The sequence below is a fragment of the Orcinus orca genome, chromosome 18 (assembly GCF_937001465.1).
Source record: "Orcinus orca chromosome 18, mOrcOrc1.1, whole genome shotgun sequence".
Taxonomy (NCBI): Eukaryota; Metazoa; Chordata; class Mammalia; order Artiodactyla; family Delphinidae; genus Orcinus; species Orcinus orca.
In genome coordinates, this window is record NC_064576.1 from 31965825 (window position 1) to 31972796 (window position 6972).

Genomic DNA, 6972 nt, shown 5'->3' on the forward strand with positions numbered 1-6972 from the left:
TTGTCAAATGAATGAATGTTGATTCAACAGTTACCTCTTCTTGAAACAATTACAGGTCTTTCTCCTTGATGTGACTTAAGCTCTTTGTTAGATGAACATCGGGTCTGTTTTATTCACCACTTTACCCACACTCCCAACACAACCAAATAATATAAGGCCCTCCGTACACATGCATTAAATATGTTTGGGACATCCGATGTCTCTTAAGCATCGTCATATGCAATGCTCTAAACACAGTTATCTCATTTACTTCTCAGAATAATACCTCAATTTATATACTATTGTCTTCATTATATAACTGAAGAACATGAAGTTAAGAACAGTTAAGTAAATTGAGAAGATCACCAAGTTAATAAGTGATGGAATCAGGATTTAAACCAAAGACTCTCTGATCTCACATGCCAAGCCTGTCCCACTAACTTAGCCTTCTTAGCAGTAACAATTCCTGTGCAAAATAAAAATAAAAAATAAAATATTAAATTAATATGTTAAGGATTTAACATTTTTTTAATTTGTGTTTATTTTTTTAATTAATTTTTATTGGAGTATAGTTTTTTTACAATGTTGTGTTAGTTTCTACTGTACAGAAAAATGAATCAGCCATACATATACATATATCCCCTCCCTTTTGGACTTCCTTCCCATTCAGGTCACATTAAGTAGAGTTCCCCGTGCTATACAGTATGTTCTCATTAGTTATCTATTTTATCTATTTTATCTATCTATTTTATCTATTTTTTTATCTATTTTATATACAGTATCAATAGTGTATATGTATCCATTCCAATCTCCCAATTCCTCCTGCCTCCCTCCTTTCCCCCTTGGTGTCCATACATTTGTTCTCCACATCTGTGTCTCTATTTCTGCTTTGCAAATAGGATCATCTATACCATTTTTCCAGATTCCACATATATGCGTTAATATACGATATTTGTTTTTCTCTTTCTGACTTACTTCACTCTGCATGACAGTCTTTAGGTCCATCCATGTCTCTACAAATGACCCAATTTCATTCCTTTTTATGGCTGAGTAATATTCCATTGTATATATGTGCCACATCTTCTTTATCCATTCCTCTGTTGATGGACATGTAGGTTGCTTCCATTTTAAAATTACCTCCCTCACTCAACTCCAAATGCCCAATATTCCAGAAAGAGACCATTCTTTCTCTGTCTTAAAACAAGCAGAAGCTTTTCCAGTATCACTGATGAACATTCCTACTAAATCACACCTGTCATCTACACGTCAGAAGAGCGTATTTGTTAGGTAGAAGAAGAACAGAACTTTGGGAGGCTAGATCGGTTATTAGCTTAGTGGTTTTCAAAGCCCTATGTGTAGAAGATCATGGGGGTGGTGGTGGGAAAATGCAGTTAAAAATGCAGATTCCTGGGTTGCACTCACAGATACTCTGATTCAGTAGGACCAGCTTGGCACCAAGGAATCTGATTCCTTAACAATCAATGGCATGTGTACTACTCAAAGAGGAGCCATGTGAGCAATATTGAAAAAGAAAAGGGGTACATTAAAGAGAAGGCCAGAGATGCCAAAGTCAACCTCCGCCGGCTTCCCAGCTGTGCCAAAGGCTGACCCTGGTGGGGAGGCATAATTAGTGTGGGTAAAAGGATTTTGTATCTTTGGGTGGAAAATCATCTAAGCATGCCAAATATCAATATTGTCTTTCATCTGAGCTTCTCTGTTCACTTTCTCCTGCCACACCTTTCAAACTGTGGTGATGGGAACAATAATAAGCCTGTGTTATTTGGTTCCATCAGAGCTCTTTCTTATAAATCTCCTAAAAATCGTATTTATTGTCATACAAAGTTAAATGTATTACAGGATGTGAGTGGAAAAAGCAGTGGTAGATATTTACTCTTTGGCCTTTCTTCATGATTGTCTTTTTTTTTTTTTTAACCCCCAAAAACATGTAAGATGACAAATTTCTGCTAAGTAACTTAAAGTGCTTCATGTTTGGATCTAACTCTCAACATTAAATTCCATAATAGTTCCAGGTGGAAGTTGGAAATATTTTCATTAGCATGACATCTTCATTTTACAAGTAACCAAGGTGAATCAGAAAAGGAAGAGATTAAGCTTGTCTCTGTATCCAGGACAATCCCTTTATTTATCGAAAACAAGTGATGAAACAAAGTAGAAGGGGAGTGAGGGAAAGGACTAAATCCTGATTATGCCTCTAACTGGTTGTTGGCCTCATAAACCACTTGCACTCTGAGCTTTTCACTTGTGTGAAATGGCAGTTGGGTCAGATGAATACTAACAAACTAACTTGGATAAGTCTGTGCGATCAAATCATCCCCTTAAAGGAAATTCAACGATACACAGGGAAATAGAAACACAGCCAATTCTTTTTTTTTTTATTGAGGTATAGTTGATTTAGAATGTTGTGTTAATTTCTGCTGTACAGCAAAGTGATTCAATTATACACATATATACGTTCTTTTTTATGTTCTTTTCCATTATGGTTTATCCCAGGATATTGGCTATAGTTCCCTGTGCTATACAGTAGGACCTTGTTGTTTATCCATTCTATGCAATAGTTTACATCAGCTACCCAGTCCTTCCCTCTTCTTGATTATCTCTTCTTAGAGGAAAGTATTTCTTCAAACCATCCAAAAGCTATGTCTACCTGCCTTTCAGTTTAGTAAGGGTTAATGAAACTACAATCGACAAATCCAATACAGAAAGATCTGAGAACCTGCTCAATCTTTCCATCATTCAAAATATTAGGCTGGGCTCTATGGTTTGCTTTTTATAGCTCATAACTAATCAGGAGGAAAGCGGGTAGAGAAATAAGCGACACTTTAGCTTTGGAAAATCTTTCCTGTTAGCTGAATTGAGAGTAGAGAGCCTCAAGCCTCTTTTTAATTTTCTACTGGATTAGATTGAGCTAACAGATAATCAAGCAAGAAATGGACAAATACAGTATTTATGGAGCAGCTACAAAGGGACCAGAATTGAAATAAGCACCATAGGGAATTCCAAAGAATAACATACAGTGTGCCCCAGCCTCATAGAATTTATACTTTATTTGCTGAGGGAAAACACTGACACATCTAAGATCTACAAAGAAAAATTGTTATAAATAATTTTTGACACAAATAAGAACAATTCTGGATGGAGGAAAGGAAATAATCTCCATAAAGAGAATCTGCCTCTGCAAGCTATACGGTGAACTGAGATAAAAGATGTAACTAAAACCTCCAAATTGAGCGCACTGACCATCTCTCACCTCCAAGGTCACACTACTTGAAAGCTAGGTCAAGCTACCCTTGATAGGAAGACAGTATAATGCTATTCAAGATTAAATTTCAGAGGCAGCTCAGAAGAACGTTTTTAAAAATCTGATTTCTAAGTTTCCATGGGGAGTCAACTTTTTAAGAAGAATCCTTTAACATGTTTTGGAAATCTTTTGTAACCTCTAAAGAAATGTTTTTTAATCGGACTGGACAAGGCATAGCGATTATTAATGGCAGTTTTGCATCGTGCCTGAAAATTAGTTAGGAAAATGGACAATTCCTATGGGGTTTGTGTTCTTAGAGATTTTTTTTTTCCATAAACAAAAGAGAAGGTCCTTATAATGGAAAACTAGTTCCAAGATATACAACTTAAGTGAAATATGGGAAAGGAATTATTTTTCTCCAAAATACTTTCCTTCCTTCTTGTTCTAAATGGTTATTGCAGTGTTGTGTTTTTTTTTTCGATAGAACAATAGCTCTTATTTCCACAAAATAAATGGTCTAAGCAATCAAAAAAATATTTCCCTAATGGAAGACAGATAAGGGAGAGAGAGAGAGAGAGAGAGAGAGAGAGGGAGAGAGAGAACCCACTCTACAAAAAAAAAAAAAACAAAGAAAATCTCCAGCACTGTGGTTCGTATTCAAACGGAAGAAAATAAAATGAGCTTTTAACATAATGATTTTACTGTTTAGTGTACAATCCCCATTTTCACATTTCGAAATATGTGCCAAACAACTCAGAGGTATGGGAGGATGCGTGAAGAAGATCAGAGTACCTCTTGGCATCCCAGCAAACTGAGCCACAGAAACAGAAGATTATGAAATTAAAAAATTGTTCCTCAAGTGGAAAGGTGTGTCTGTTTGTCCCTTGAATACCGAGACTTCTATCTGAGTTTTGTTTTCAACTAGATGATCAGGAAGTCTAATTGCAGATTTTGCTGTAGGTAAAATGGTGAAATAATAGGTCATAGTTCTATGTAGCGAGTGCCTACTGTATGCCAGGCACTTTGCACACTATACACTTCAGTATATAGTAGAAACTGAGGCTAAATAATTAACCTGTGATCACACAATTTATAAATGGATGCAAGATTTGAATTCAGTTATTTTTGGCTCAAAAGCTTTCATTCATCCTCCCTTTCCTCACCACCATCACCTCTCCGCCACCCCAAAATGTACCACTTTGGCATTTTGGTTATTTTGAGTTAAAGGCACTAGAGAAACAGCAGATGAGGAAGGGTTCTCTGACCTCCCTGTCTCTACCTAAAAGCAGGTGATAAGATTTCCTATGAGAAAGGTATCTTTATTGCGCCAGGAAGAACATTCTTATTGTTCAGACTGGGAGTCAATGCCAAAATGCACTTGTACAAACCAGCCTACTAAAATAACTCTTATCGGGAATTCCCTGGCAGTCCAGTAGTTAGGACACCGCGCTTTCACTGCCAAGGGCCCGGGTTCAATCCCTGGTCAGGGAACTAAGGTCTCACAAGCCGTGTGGCTCGGGGAAAAAAAAAAATTAAGTAAAATAAAATAACCCTTCTCTTCCATTAGTTTACCCTATATATTTCTTAGTCACTGTCCCACAATTTACAGCCCCTAGCCCAAGCCCCATTGTCTTGTTGCATCCACACAATTTGTCATTCTTTGGTTTAAAAAGTATATAAGCTTTGGGGCTTAATGGCTTCTTTGGGTTTTCATTTTCCTTTTGAAGACTCCTGCATCAACATAAAAATATTGAATAAAATTTGCATATTTTTTCCTGTTAGTCAGTCTTATGTTAGCTTAATTCTCAAGCCCCACCATAGAACATAACAGGGTAGAAGGAAGTTTTTCCTTCCCTACACCATCTACCCAGTGCTCTCATACTTCTTTCTCTAGCGTTTTCCTGTCATGGAGGAAAAAAAAGCAATTCACATAACTTGTTAATAATTTAATGTGTTATCGGTCCAAGAACAATACAGGAGAGAATAATATTTAAACGTGGGTCCCCAGTGGCAACCTTTCAAAGCATCTGGAGAAGAAGGATGTTTTAAGGTTCAGGTGAAACTTGGTCACACCTTTCAAACCTCCCCACATAGGGCCACTACGTTGCCCAACTCCGGGTTCAGGTACATGGGAATCTAAGAGAATCGTGGCCCGCAGAGTCACATAGGGCACTGCCGTCATGGCTGTGTGGCCTTGGGGGACAAGACCCCATGTAATTGTCAATGGTCAGCAACTAAGGAGGCTTTATTGATTATCTCCATCCAGCATCTGTTTATTTTACAGAAGAGAAAATTGAACCCTAAGAGGTTAAGTAGCTGCCCTATTAATATCAAAGTTAGAATTAGGGAGAGGGCAGAAGTGGTGGGAGGGTGGGGGAATGGGGGATAGGTGCAGGGGGAGGGAAAGGAAACCAGGGGATGAAAGAGACAAGTTTGCTGGACTTCCAACTGGGTCCCACAGTTGACGCTTGAAAATTATTAACTCATCAACTCTCCCCACCCCAACTTTGTAATTAATTTGGCAACTCAAAAAGATAAGGATTGACCCAGTAAATCAAGTGAAGTCTATCTCAAAGACGTGGAACAAAATCACAACGCAGGTACAAGTTTTCCTTCTCAGAAAAAGGTCATGGATATTTCAACCCCAAACCCACCAGCTCTAAAATCCAAGCTTCACGGGTTCAATGATTCCTCTAGATTAGGGAAGATTCGTAACTTTTGGAAGGAAAGTGAACAGTTTTGGAAATTCCGTTCAGTCTCCTAATTACAAAGTTCTAGTTAGCAAGCTCGAGCTTTGCTTTGGCGGCTTTCAAACTGTGATTGGCTGGGTTTCCAGGGAATTGCTTCAAGAATTCTCGAAAACACATGATTTGCTGATTACCAGATTACCCACGTCAGGACAGAGAGGATTAACCACCAGGAGAGCTAACATAATGGAAAAGGACTTGGGAGCTGTTTGCCCTACCTGCTTATCATTAATTTCTTGGGCTCCTCCACCCGAACAATGACCCAAATCTAAGATTTTCCTTGTAAGTAGGGCTCCACTGCTTTAGAAAAAGTTTGTTGAATATCAAGTTATGCGGAGAGTTCTGTAGCCCCCTAAAGCTACAGAAATCTCCCTGGGAGAAGTTTCAGCATTGGAGATGTTTCTGTTTAGCGGACTGCTCAGGACAGCAATCATAGTCATCATGGCTGTGAATACCCAATCTAAAACTGCTGTGCATATTTACAATAGCCAAGACATGGAAGCAAACTAAATGTCCATCAACAGATGAATGGATAACGATGTGGCATATATACACAATGGAATATTACTCAGCCATTAAAAAAGAATGAAATAATGTCATTTGCAGCAACATGGATGGACCTAGAGATTATCATACTAAGTGAAGTAAGCCAGAGAAAGACAACTATCATACGATATCATTTATAGGTAGAATCTAAAAATAGGATACAAATGAACTTATTTACAAAACAGAAATAGACCCACAGACATAGAAAAAAAAACTCATGGTTACCAAAGGGGAGGGGAGGAGAGGGATACGTTAGCAGTTTGGGTTAAAAACACACACACTACTACATCTAAAATAGATAACTAACAAGGACCTACTGTATAGCACAGGGAACTATAGTCAGTATCTTGTAATACCCTATAATGGAAGAGAAAGTAAAAAAAAAAGAATATATATGTTTGTGTGTGTGTGTATATATATATATATATATATATGTATATA